The sequence below is a fragment of the Chiloscyllium punctatum genome, chromosome 48, assembly GCF_047496795.1.
Source record: "Chiloscyllium punctatum isolate Juve2018m chromosome 48, sChiPun1.3, whole genome shotgun sequence".
NCBI classification, from domain to species: domain Eukaryota; kingdom Metazoa; phylum Chordata; class Chondrichthyes; order Orectolobiformes; family Hemiscylliidae; genus Chiloscyllium; species Chiloscyllium punctatum.
The window spans coordinates 6,211,857-6,225,515 of record NC_092786.1 but is presented as its reverse complement, the minus strand read 5'-3'; the positions used below and the strand labels follow the sequence as shown (position 1 = coordinate 6,225,515).

Sequence of the window (13,659 nt, the reverse complement as noted above, 5' to 3'; positions counted from 1 at the left end):
CTTTTTCTATATCTGCAAAACAACACTTTTCCCCATTTCTAACAATAGTTCCTTGCCAGTCAAGTTGCAGGTAGATAGGATAGTGAAGGAGGTATTCAGTATATTTTCCTTTATTAGTTACAACATCGAATATACGATGTGGGAGGTCATGTTGCTGTACAGGACATTGGTTAGGCCACTTTTGGAATATTGTGTGCAATTCTGGCCTGCCTCCTATCAGAAGGGTGCTGTTAAAGTTGAAAGGTTTCGAAAGGATTTACAAGGATGTTGCGAGGTTTGGAGGATTTGAGCTACAGGGTGAGGCATAAAAGACTGGGGCTGTTTTTCCTGGACTACCATGGGCTGAGTGGTGATGTTATGGAGGTTTATACAATCATGAGGGGCATGGATAGGGTAAATGAACAAGGTGTTTTTCCTGGGGTAGTGGTGTCCAGAAGTAGAGGGCATTGCTTTAGGGTGAACGGGGAAAAATTTCAAAGGGGCCTAAAGACCAACTCTTTAATGCAGTGGGTGGAATGAGCTGACAGAGGAAGTGGTGGAGGCTGATACAATTAAAACATGTTAAAGGCCTCTAAATAGATAAAAGATATGATTAGGAAGCGTTTACAGGGATATGGGCTAAGTAGTTGCACATGGGAGTAGATTAGGTTTGGATATTTGGTTGGCATGGATGAGTTAGACCAAAGGGTCTGTGTCGGTGCTTTACATCTCTATGACTGTGGGATCACAACAGCTAATATTGCTCTGATTCACCTCTGGGCTCCCTCATGGCCACTTTGTCAAAATCTAGCTTCCTCAGTCTTGAACAGTAGGTGTATTTTTGGTCTAATTAGTATTTTACTATTACTTTAACAGAGATTCTTGTAAATTAATTTTTCACTGCTGCCCAGCCCCTGCTCTATTATCAGATTATTTTTTTCTAGAAAATCTTTGACAGTCAAGAATTCTTTTTTCCAATAAGCAAGTGTATTTTCCTTCCGTTTCTGACTATCAAATTCTGCACCATTTTCATTCCCTGTAATCCATTTTGCACTCCCTGAAACATCAACTGTGTTTCTCCTTCCACAGATACCAGTGATTAATGCCAAAGCCCTGTTGCCTGTGGAGAGGGTGATGTTTGACTTTCTTGTACAGCTGCAGTTTGTGTGGTGAAGGTACTCCCACAATGTGGTTGGGTAAGAGACATTACAGATTACTCATTCAGCAACAGTGATGATTTGAAGATAATGTCCAAATCAAGAACATGCTTCCAATTTCACAAAAATATTATTGGGAACTTTAGACATGAGGCCAGAGAAGGATGATATTTGGTCAGGTGAACAAAAGCATTGCCAAATGAGCAGGTTTTGAGGAAAGTCTGAAAGGAGGAAAGCAGATCTGTGAGGTTTTGACTGCGAATTTCAGACCTTGTTGCTTTAGCAACTGTAGAAACAGCCACACAGGTGAAATAATGATTTAACAAATCGTTGGGAGTCTTGAACAGAATGGGTTGTCGAGGTCTCAAAGGGTGTGTGATGCAGTGAGCTAGGAATTAAATCAAGGGTGAGAATTTTAAATTGGAGTATGTGGGCCGGGTGCTGGCAGGTGAGACGAGATTGGGATATCTGGTTGGCATGGATGGGTTGGAACGAAGGGTCTGTTTCCATGCTGTACATCTCTATGGCTCTATGTTGTTGCTTATGAATAGGAGCCTTTTTATTGATCAACAATGTTTGGTACAAGGGAGTACTTGGGCAGCAGAGACTTATGTTTTCTTGAGATTTCAGGGAGGTTGAATGTGGGAAGCTGGCCAGGAGTGTGTTTGGATAATGAAGTCTGGAGATAACACAAGATGGATGAGAGTATATGAGCTGAGATGAGGGTGGAATCAGCTAGAAATAGTGGTCTTGGACTGGGACTGAGCTATCACACTCTCCTCACCTCTGGGATTCAGCTGGTTGTCAGGTTGTGAATCAGGGCAGTATCACAATTGGGAGCTGAGTGGCCCTGGTGGAACCTAAAATGAGTGTCACTCAGCTGCTGGTTGATAGCCCTGTTGATGACGACTTCCATCACTTTACTGCTGATCGAGTGTGGACTGACAGAAAGAAATTGTCTGGGTTGGATTGCCCTTTGTCTTTGTGTTGAACATGCCTGTTCCACATTGTCAGTAGATGCCAGTGCTGGAGGGGTACTTGGCTTGGTGGGTGGCAAGTTCTGGAGCACAAGATATCAGTATTATTGCCAGAATATTGGCAGGGCCCGTAGTCTTTGCACTACTTAACCATTTCTTGATGTTATTCAAACTGAATTGAACTGCTTTAAAACTCATATCTGTGATGTTAGAAACCACTGGAGAAGGCTGAGATGGATCATCCACTTGACACGTCTGGCTGCAAATTGCTGCAAATACTGTCATCTTATCTGGTGCATGGTGTGTGAGGCCCCTCCATCAGTAAGGGTGGGGATATCTGTGATGCTTCCTCCAGTGAGTTGTTTAATTGTCTATCACCGTTCACAGCTGGGTTGGCAGAACTGCAGAGCTCCGATCTGTTCCATTGGATGTAGGATCACTAAGCTCTGTTGCTTGCTGCTGTTGCTGTTTGATGTGCAGGTGGTCCTGTTTGGTAGATTCACCAGGTTGGCACTTCATTTTTAAGTGCTGCTCTTGGCATGCCCTCCTTTACTGTACATTTGTGATGGTTGAGAGTGGGATTTACAAACCCATGATAATACAGATTGTGCTGGAGTACAGTTCTGCTGCTGTTGATGTCCCACAGTGCCTCAGAGATGTCCAGTTTGAGATCCTACATCTCTTCGAAGTCTGTCCCATTTAGAACGGTGATAGTGTCACTCAACACGATGGAGGTTTTTCTCAACTTTAAGGCAAGACTTTGTCTCCAAAAGGAATGTGTGATGGTCGCTCTTACTGATACTGTCATGGACAGATATATCTGCAGCTAGTCAATTCATAACAATGAGATCAAGTATGTTTTTCCCTCTTGTTGGTTCCCTCACCACCCGCTGCACTCAGTTGAGCAGCTATATCCTTTAGGACCTGACCAGCTCAGTCAGTAATTCTGTTGCAGAGCTCGTCTCGATTGTGGATATCGAAATCCTGTACCCAGAGTATGTTTGACGCCATTTTACTTCCTCAGTGCTTCCTCCAAATATTGTTCAACATGAAGGAGAACTGATTCATCAGCCGAGAGAGGACAGTACGTGGTCATCAGCAGGAGCCGTGAGACTTCCTGGTGTCCGGAGTCAATGCTGAGTACTCCCAGGGCAAATCCTCCCTGTCTGTACACCACTGTACCATCACCTCTGCCTGGTCTGTCCTGCCGGTGGGACAGGACATATCCAGAGATTTTAGGAGAAAGTGAAGACTGCAGATGCTGGAGATCAGAGTCGAGAGTGTGGTGCTGGAAAAGCACAGCAGGTCAGGTGATGAAGGGCTTAGGCTCGAAACGTCGATTCTCCTTCTCCTCGGACGCTGCCTGACCTGTTGTGCTTTTCCTGCACCACACTCTCTATCTAGGGATGGTGATGATGGTGTCTGGTCATTGTCTGTAAGGGTTGATTTTGTGAGTATGATTATGTCAGGCTGTTCCTTGATTGGTCTGTGAGACAGCTCGGCACATTTTGGCACCAAACTCCAGATGTTAGTGAGGAGGACATTGCAGCATTGAGAGGGCTGATTCTGTGGTTGTAATTTCTGGTGCCTTGTTAGATACCAAGTGGTCTATCCAGTTTCATTCCTGTGTTGAGACTTTACAGTGATTATTTCAGTGAGCTGGGCCACTGTCAAGTTGGCAGGATTTTTTTCGCCATTGACAATGGTTTCATGGAGATCAGGAGATTCCTAATTCCAGTTTTTTTTTTCTTGAATTCAGACTCCACCATCTGCCAAGATGGGATTCGAACCAGGACTTCAGTCATTTGTTTTAATGTTCTGGATAAAAGTTAAATACATCAGGTTTGTTCATTCATTTTAAATATCACTTACCCAGGTTTTGTTTCTTTGTGAAACACTGTCCATCATCCTGTCTCCTCCATCCTTCTCTCCAACAACAAGAGTTTGGAGCACATGGAGTTTCTCTGTCACTAAGACTGAGATAATCCGATCTGCTGCTTGCTTCCCTCCCTCCCACTCGCCCGCCGAGCCAAACTGCCTCACGTGGTGTTCCCGGTTTTTGTCCTAAACTGACATCTTTCTCCAATCTCATGTCAAGCCTTATCAGAGCTCACCTTGACCCTTTACCCTAATTTCACTAAACTACAGACATTCCAACTCTCTTTCCTCCTCCTCCTCATCAGTCCCCCTCACCGATTCACAGATATTGTTCCTTGTTCTGTCTTTTCTGTTTATGTCCTTCTCTTCCAAAATCCTGCTCCATCTCCACTCTCCAACTCCTTTCTGAATTTCTTGCATTTGGTGTCCTTGGTCCCTCCTGTATCTCACGTACAATGCCAGGAGGTGACATTGTGCAAAAGCACCATGTTGGGTTTCACATGTACACTGACGATGCCCAACTCTTCCTCCCCATCATCGCTCTCCATTACTCCACTGTTACTCAGTTATCAAACTGCTTACCTCATTCCCACTACTCGATTAGCTGCAGTTTCCTCCAATGAAACATTGTCACGGCTAAACCCATTACCTTACTGCTGAGCCCCTCCCTCCCACTGGGAACTGTCTAAGGCAGAACTACACTTTTCACAATATTGCTGTCATATCTGACCCCAAGCTGACCTTCTGATCAGACACCTACACAATCCCAAACACCAGGAATTCCAATCTCAAACGTTGTTTGTCTCTTCCTCACCCCAGCTCCATTGCTACTGAAACCCCTTACCCGTGTTGGTGTCCCCTTAAACTTGATGAATCTGAAACGGAACCCTTGATTCCGTGACTGACACAGAATCTGGTTTCGTACTCCCCCATGATGGGAAACATCCTCTCACTATTTATCCTGTCAAACCCCTTAAGAATCTGGTGGTGGGGTTTGATTGGAGGTGGTGGAAATGGCAGAGGATGAGGTGTTGTATCTGGGTGGATGGTAAGGACTTGGGGAGGGTTCTATCCTTGCAGTTAGAGGTGTGGATTTCAAAGACAGAGGTGCGGGAAGTGAAGGAGACACATTCAATGGTATTGACCACATGGGAGGGGAAATTGCAGTCCTTGAAAAACTGGGCAATTTGGTATGTTCAGGCGTTACTGGAACACTGCAGTAAGCATGAGACACAGATGTTGGCCAGGGCACAGGCTCGTGTGTTAAAGTGGCAGGCAGCTGGAAGCTCAGGGTCTGTTTTTGCAGCAGAACATAGATCATTAGTCGCCATTTCCGCCACCTCCACTGAGATGCTGCCAGACACAGGTTCCTGTTCCCTCCATTAACAGCAATGCACCCCCCCAGCCAGATCGTAATCCACTCCTTTGTCTTTCCAAATGTTCTGGTTTCTCTTTGGGTTCTGTCCCTCCCTATTATTTACTCTTTAACCCCTATGTCCTACAGTACAAAGTTCTGCAGGTTAGTTGAATTGGCCAAGATAAATTTCCCATAATGTTCAGGGATGTGTAGGTTAGGTGAATTAGTCAGGAGAAATGTAGAGTAATAGGATAGGGGAATGGGAATGGGTATGGGTCTGGTTGGGATACTCTTCGGTGGAATGCTGTGGACTTTTTGGGCCGAATGGCCTATTTCCACACTGTCAGGATTCTAATTTTCCCAGCTCCCATGGGTTCTGAGGAAGGGCCACTGGACAGATTTCTGTTCCCAGATGCTGCCAGACCTGCTGAGATTTCCCAGCATCTTCTGCTTGTTGTTCCTGATTGACACCATCCATACACCTTCCGGGTTTAATTCAGACAGGGGGAGGATCCCACCACTGACCTCACAATGGGGTCCAGCTGATTGATGGCAGCTTCAGACCAATAGGAAAAGGTGGTGGACCAAGTGGAACCAGCTGGTCATCCAAACAATGGGAGTGAATGAGGGGCGTGGCCAGTGGGATGACACGTCACCAGTAACTCAGCCGATGCAGTGCCATGTGACACGGCCGTTGGTGAATGTGGGAGTCGCAAACAGGGAAGGGGAGAGTGGCCTCAGAGACAGGGAGATAATGAGTCACTTTAGACTGGGAAGTTTTAATTACACTCTGTGCGGTTCGTTAGTCTGAATTAGAAACTCTGGGTCCCGTGTTTGCAGCAGATGGGAAAACGGCTGCGGCCCTCACACGTTGACAGGTCCTGGGATATGGTCGCCATCTTTATTCGGGGCAAGGTACAGGTGAGGCACATGTGCATGTCCCCTTCCTAGGATGTGGGGTGCGATTTGAAGAGAGGCATTTACACATCAAGCACATACCAAGAGAAAAGTATGTCTTTACTATTCTTCCTTGCACTGACTGTGAGTTTTGTTTTGTGAACTCATTTCATAGGATATTCAATCAGAATAATTGAGGCTGGGATCTCAAAGCAAATTTTTGCAGTCAATGGAGTCATCAGGATCTGAACATCATTGGCATTTAACTGTGGAAGGAGAAAGGTTTGTTCTGTTTGCGGGAAAATATTTCTAATATTTTTGTTAAGCAGAAAGATGTACAAATTCGTGGTTGGATCACCCTTTGGGTATGTGCTGCCTTCTGGGCCCTGCAGCTGAGGAAGGAGATATTGGCCTGAGAGGGAGCACGTATTTATCCAAACTACACCTCGTCTCTTTGTAAGAACTGTCAGATTTCGATCCAATCACCCACTTCATGATGTTAACCTTTCAACTCTTTATTTTCAATTACCTGCAAACTTCTCATTAAAACTCCTTTTGGACTCAAATTCTAGCACCTTTCCAGGTGGAATGTTCCAGCTTCTGACAACTGTCTGTTCATTCAGAAACTGCTGAGGTCCATGTTGACTCTGGGGTTACAAAGGGCTGAATTGAAAGATGAGGAGCTGTCCCTGAGCTCCCATTGAGATGCATTGGAACAGTACAGGAGGCTGAGTGCAGTGTAGGTGTGAGCAGACAATGAAAATGACAGGGCTGCACTGTGAGGGCTGCTTGGCTCAATGAGAGTGTTTTAGAGTTGGATGTAAACAGTGAGGGGAGACAGGGAGAAGGTGAAACTGAAACTCCATTTTGGTTCAGGCCATTCAGAAACTCATATGATCCCAATGGGAACAGCCAATTTTTAAGTGATACTTGCGGAGTATTTCTTAACAGTTTTTAAAGTATAACATAACAGGTGAAGTAAAGATTGGTGCTTTTGATTTTAATAAAATGTTTGTGTGAAGGAAGGTTGCTAGTTCCATTAAATTCTCTTAATGGGTGTAACTAAATGAATAAAGAGAGACATTGAGATATGAGCCCTCAGACCCGTGGTGTGCTCCTTTTGCACAATGTGGGAAATAAGGGAAGCTTCCACTATCTCTGACGGCTATGTATGCAGGAAGTGGACCCACCTGCAGCTACTGGGAAACTGCTTTTCAGAGCTGGAGCTGAGAGTGGACTCACTGTGGAGCATCTGCAATACTGAGAATGTTATGGACAGCACGTTTAGTGAGTTAGTCACACTGCAGGTGAGGGTTACACAGGCAGAAAGGGAATGGGTGACCATCAGATCAAGAAAATAGACAGGAAGGGAGTGCAGGAGTCCCCAGTGGTTTTCCCCTTCTCAAACAGGTACAGATATACCACTTGGGATTCTGTTGGGAGGTTACGGGTGGGGTAGCCTCTCGGGAAATCAGCAACAGTCAGGTTCATGACACCACAGAAAGGTCTGCTGTACAGAGCGGGAGGAAAGAGAGTGGCAGGGCTAAAGTGACAGGGGATTCAATAGTCGGTGCACAGACAGGCACTTCTATGGCCACAGACATGAATCCAGGATGGTATGTTACCTCCCTGGTGCCAGGATCCGCAATAGCTTGGATAGGCTATCGGACATTGTGGAGCTGGTGGGTAAACAGCCCATGGTGGTGGAATCTTCTCACTATGAAGACCATGGATCATTTACATACTCCACTGCTTCCCACTCCTATCTGCTTCGAAAAGAGGATCACAGAGAAATACGGAATAAAATGGGGTCAGAGTCTCTGGTATAAAACTGTTTAACACAGTGCCCCCATCTTATCCATACTGGTCATCAAGCACACATACTCTGTATGATCATCTCATACCTTTTTGATATTAGAATAGATGATACATGATTAGTTAATGTTTTGATGAGGAAAATGAGCAGAGAGGTTTAGTAATAATTTCTGGAGCTCAGAGTGCATGAATCTGAATTAAAAATGGGCTATCCTCAAAGCTGGAATTAGAGAAAGGCACTTAGCACAGAGATTTGTGGGGCTCGAGGAGATTATAAATACAAGGAGGATTGTGAGAATGGATGATGTTACAGAGACAGATGTTTTGTGATACATAGATTGTGAGGATTCTGAGGCTGGAGAGGAATTACAGAGATAAGGAAGAGTTGTGAAGCTGATGAAGTGACAGTGATAGAGAGAGTTGTGAGCATGGAGCAATTTACAGAGACACCGCGAGTTAGAGTCTTAAAGTTATTCAGCATGGAAACACACCCTGTGGTCTAACCAATCCATGTCGACTATAATTCCAAACGAAACTAACTGCACCTGCCTCCAAATATTTCCTATTTATGAACTTTTGCCCATGGTCTTTTAAAGATTGTAATTGTATTCACAGCTCCCATTTCCCCTTGCAGTTCATTCCACAAATGTAAAAATATCCTCATATCGATTAGGATATCTATAAAATATCTATAAAACATCCTAAAATCGATTTAAAACCTTTCTCATCTCTCTTCAAAATGTGTGCACCCGAGTCTTCAATCCCCCTGCGACCCCCCGGGCATTCATTTTATCTACATTCTCCGTGATTTTATAAACCTCTAATAAGTTCACCCCTCAACCTCCTATACTCCAGTGACAGAAATCTCAGCCTATCCAGCCACTCCTTCAACACCACCCCTCCATTCATGGCAACATCCTGGGAAATATCTTCTGAACCTTCTCTAATAACATCCTTCCTATAACGGGGAACCAGAACTGGACGCAGTATTGCAGAAAAGGCCTCACCAGCATCCTGTACAGCCTCAATATTACGTCCCAACTCCTCTACCTAAAGGTCTGAGCAATGAAGGTAGGTGTGCTAAATACCTTCTGAACCACCCTGTCTACATATGACACAAAACCTGAAACACTCGGTCTGTTTGTTCTTTGTCACTACTCAAGGCCTTACTTTTAATTAGTGAAATTAATTAATGAGGCTAAAGGCGATGTCTGTTTTATCAAAATTTAATATCTTACATTTATTCAAATTAAACTCCATCTGCCCCTCTTCAGCCCATTCACCCAATTGATCAAGATCCCTTTGTAATCATAAATAACCTTTGTTACTGTCCACTTTAACAGTTTTGATGTCACCCGCAAACAAAAATGGACCCAGCACCGATTCCTGTAGAACACTACTGTTCACGGGCCTCCAGTCTGAAAAGCAACCCTCCACTATTACACTCTGTTTCCTACCGTTAAGCTAGTTTTGTATCCAGTTGGCAAGCTCTTCCTGAATCCCATATGATCAAACTTTGCAAATTGGTCTCCCATGCAGAACCTTGTGAAAGGCTTTACTAAAGTCCAAATAAACAATGTCTAACACTCTGCCCTTGTCGATCTTCTTGGTTACTACCTTAAAAAGCTCAATCAAGTCTGTGAGACAGCCTCTTGTGTTACCATGTTGACTGTCCCTAATCATTCCTTAACTCTCCAAATACATGTAAACCCAATCCTTCTGAATGACCTCCAACAGGTCACCCACCACTGAAGTCAGACTCCGAGGTCTACAGTTCCTAGGCTTCTCCTTCTATCCCTTCACAAACAAAGGTACAACATTAGCCACTCTCCAGTCATCAGGTAGCTCACCCGTAGTTATCGATTATACAAATATTTCTCCATGGTGCCCACAATTTCCTCCCACCCAAACTGTTCCCATCCTATCACTTCAGTCACTTGCCCTGTCTGATCAGCCAAGAAAAGGGCAGGTGTTGCTTGCTTTCTGATAGGAACATTTACATATTGATAAAGAACATTTTCTTGGACTCGTTTAACAAATTCTTTCCCAACCAAACCTTTCACACTGTGGTAGTCCCAGTCAATGTTTGCAAAATTGAATCATCTACTATTACCACCTTATTATTCTGACTTTATATCTGAGATCTCTTTGTATGTTCCTTTAGTTCACTCTGATTATTGCGGCGTCTATAGTGCCATCCGACCAAGGTGATCATTTTTTAAATTTTGAAAACACAATTTTATTTTTAAAAAGCTCTCCTCCGCGATTTAAAAATAAAGCTTTTTGTTTATTCACTCAGTTGATGTGGGTGTTTACCCTGAGGGCAGTTGAGAGTTAACTACATTGCTGTGGGTCTGGAGTCACTTGTCGGCCTGACCAGGTGAGGATGACAGTTTCTTTCCCTAAAGGACATTAATGAATCAGATGGGTGTTTTCGAACAATCGACAATAGTTTCATGGTCATCATTAGCCTTTTCATTCTCGATTGTATTGAATTCCGATGCCACCATCAGCCATGTTGGGATTCTAAACCTAATCCTCGGAATATTACATATATTACTCGTCTATCAAGAATACCATCTGGCCATTACCTCCCTTTTTAGCAGAGTTTTAAATAAACATTCCCTCATTCTACAGGTATAATTTGTGATAAAATACTCAAATGTCCATGTGTCGGCCTCTTCAAAAGGTCACTCAACAGAAATCTGTTTGGGGGGAAAATATTTCACTTTTTTGGGGGGTTTTTTATTTTACATTTTTGAGGTAAAAGAAACAAAAATGAATCCAAATAAAAATCTTACATCACGGACATGTAATTTCTGAAGCTGGAGGGGGATTACAGGGACGCTGAGAGTAGTGTGGCTGGAGGGGGATTACATAGACAGGGAGGGTGTTGAGGCTGGAGGGGGATTACAGAGACAGGGAGGGTGGTGAGGCTGGAGGGGTATTACAGAGACAGGGAGGGTGGTGAGGCTGGAGGGGGAATTACAGAGACAGGGAGGGTGGTGAGGCTGGAGGGGGAATTACAGAGACAGGGAGGGTGGTGAGGCTGGAGGGGAATTACAGAGACAGGGAGGGTGGTGAGGCTGGAGGGGGATTACAAAGACAGGGAGGGTGGTGAGGCTGGAGGGGGTTTACAGAGACAGGGAGGGTGGTGAGGCTGGAGGGGGATTACAGAGACAGGGAGGGTGGTGAGGCTGGAGGGAGATGACAGAGACAGGGTGGTGAGGCTGGAGGGAGATGACAGAGACAGGGAGGGTGGTGAGGCTGGAGGGGGAATTACAGAGACAGGGAGGGTGGTGAGGCTGGAGGGGGATGACAGAGACAGGGAGGGTGGTGAGGCCGGAGGGGGATTACAGAGACAGGGAGGGTGGTGAGGCCGGAGGGGGATTACAGAGACAGGGAGGGTGGTGTGGCCGGAGGGGGATTACAGAGACAGGGAGGGTGGTGAGGCCGGAGGGGGATTACAGAGACAGGGAGGGTGGTGAGGCCGGAGGGGGATTACAGAGACAGGGAGGGTGGTGAGGCCGGAGGGGGATTACAGAGACAGGGAGGGTGGTGAGGCTGGAGGGGGATTACAGAGACAGGGAGGGTGGTGAGGCTGGAGGGGGAATTACAGAGACAGGGAGGGTGGTGAGGCTGGAGGGGGATTACAGAGATGCTGAGGGTGGTGAGGCTGGAGGGGGATTACAGAGACAGGGAGGGTGGTGAGGCTGGAGGGGGATTACAGAGACAGGGAGGGTGGTGAGGTTGGAGGGGGATTACAGAGACAGGGAGGGTGGTGAGGCCGGAGGGGGATTACAGAGACAGGGAGGGTGGTGAGGCTGGAGGGGGATTACAGAGACAGGGAGGGTGGTGAGGCTGGAGGGGGATTACAGAGACAGGGAGGGCGGTGAGGCTGGAGGGGGATTGTTGTCCAAACATCACTATGGTGTACATGGACTGCAGCATTTCAGGAAGACAGTCTACCACCACTTTCTCCAACACAAAGGTGACCAATCAATACTGGTCTGGGCAGCAAAGGCAACCCCCAGTGAATAAAACCAAGCAGTGACCTCTCTGAGCTGACTGGCTGTGAAGTTATAAACATCTCTGGAAATGGAGTGGACAGAGAAGAGAAACAGTGTCATTTCACAGCTGTCCTCCGAGAGTCCTCACCCTTGGAAGTACTCAGAGCCGGGGATCAGCTCAGTGGGTTTCAGTCTCTTCAAACATCAATCTTAGTCTGTTCTACTTTATTAAATCTACAATAGTGAGTAAGGTGAGGGTTTCTTTTTAATGTCTTACAGTCTCTTGATTAAATGTTTAAAATATAAAACATAAGCATTGTTATTCTCGGGCAGTATTTTTCCAGCAGTAAGACTGTGCCTTTTTCTTGGTCTATAGATTGTTAAGGCAGAGAGATGGTCTGTTGTAGAGTGGCATGCTGTTCCTGTCGGATGAGGGAGATTAGGGAGAGTCTCCATGATCCTGATGATTATGTCTGCAAGAAGTGTGAATGTAAATCCTATTGGATCGCATGTATTAGTGGAGGAGTGATTAAAGGCAGTGAGGAATTGACAGGAGCCTGGGGGTGTGATAAGGGGCAGTCTCAGGATTACAGGATACTGCAGATACAATCAGGTAGATGGGTTACCTCCAAGAAAGCTAGGAGGGGTAGGCAGGTAGTACAGCAGTCTTCTCTGGCTATCCCCCCTCTCAAACAAGTATACTGTTTTGGAAAATGTAATTGGTAATAGACTTTCAGGGGAATGTAACACTGACAGTCAAGTTACTGTGACTGAGACTGGCTCTACTGTAATGTGAGGTATATCCAGTTCCACACGATCAATGGTGATAGGGGACTCTCTAGTCAGGGGCACAGTCTGCTGTTTCTGCAGCTGACAGTGAGACATCAGAATTGGGTGGTGCCTGGGTCAAGGATGACCCTGAGATGGTTCAGAATCTTCTCAAAGGGGAGGATAACCAGTGGGAGGTCATTGTACATTGGTACCAATTTCATGGGAAGGGGAAAGCCTGGGGTCCTGACGAGCAGGGAGATTTGCTCGTGCCACTCGGGAGGCATTAAACCAGTGAGGGATTCAGGGTAATCCTAAAGAGATAGTGAGAAAGGAGGTGAGTCTGAGACTGGTACTGTTCACCAGTCAGACTGTCAAGGCAGGCGAGAGCAAGTCACAGAATGAGGTGCGACGGACCAGTTACACTGCATTTATTTCAGTGCAAGAGACCTGACAAATCAGGCAGATGGGCTCAGGATATGGTTTTGAACAACATGGTACTGGAATATTATAGCAATTACAGAGGCATCACTCAGAGATGGATAGGACTAGCAGCTTAATGTTCCAGGGTATAGATGCTATAGCAAGGTTGGAAGGGGGCAACAGAGCAGGGGGATAGGCATCTTTGGATATTCCTCGGAGTACATCCAGGCAGTTATTTGGGTGGCAGTGAGGGGATGATCATCTTATTGGGATTGTATTATAGACCCTCTCCCAATAGTCAGCAGGGAATTGAGACAAAATTTTACCGAGAGATCTCAGTTATCTGTAAGAATAATGTAGTTGCAGTGATAAGGGGTTTTAACTTTACCAACATGGCC

General features: G+C 45.5%; 2 long non-coding RNA genes across 2 annotated transcripts in view; both read left to right on the top strand.

Annotated features, from left to right (window-relative positions):
- The first annotated feature begins 1,040 nt into the window (after positions 1-1,040).
- LOC140469147 (uncharacterized) overlaps positions 1,041-13,659 on the top strand; it is a 30,847-nt gene continuing 18,228 nt past the window's right edge. The window contains exon 1 of the long non-coding RNA XR_011955982.1: positions 1,041-1,175. This is a non-coding gene — a long non-coding RNA (uncharacterized lncRNA). The remainder of the gene's footprint in view (positions 1,176-13,659) is intronic.
- On the top strand, positions 6,534-10,440 carry LOC140469146 (uncharacterized). Its single transcript, XR_011955980.1, has 3 exons — positions 6,534-6,701; positions 10,225-10,267; positions 10,360-10,440. It is a non-coding gene; the product is annotated as an uncharacterized lncRNA (long non-coding RNA).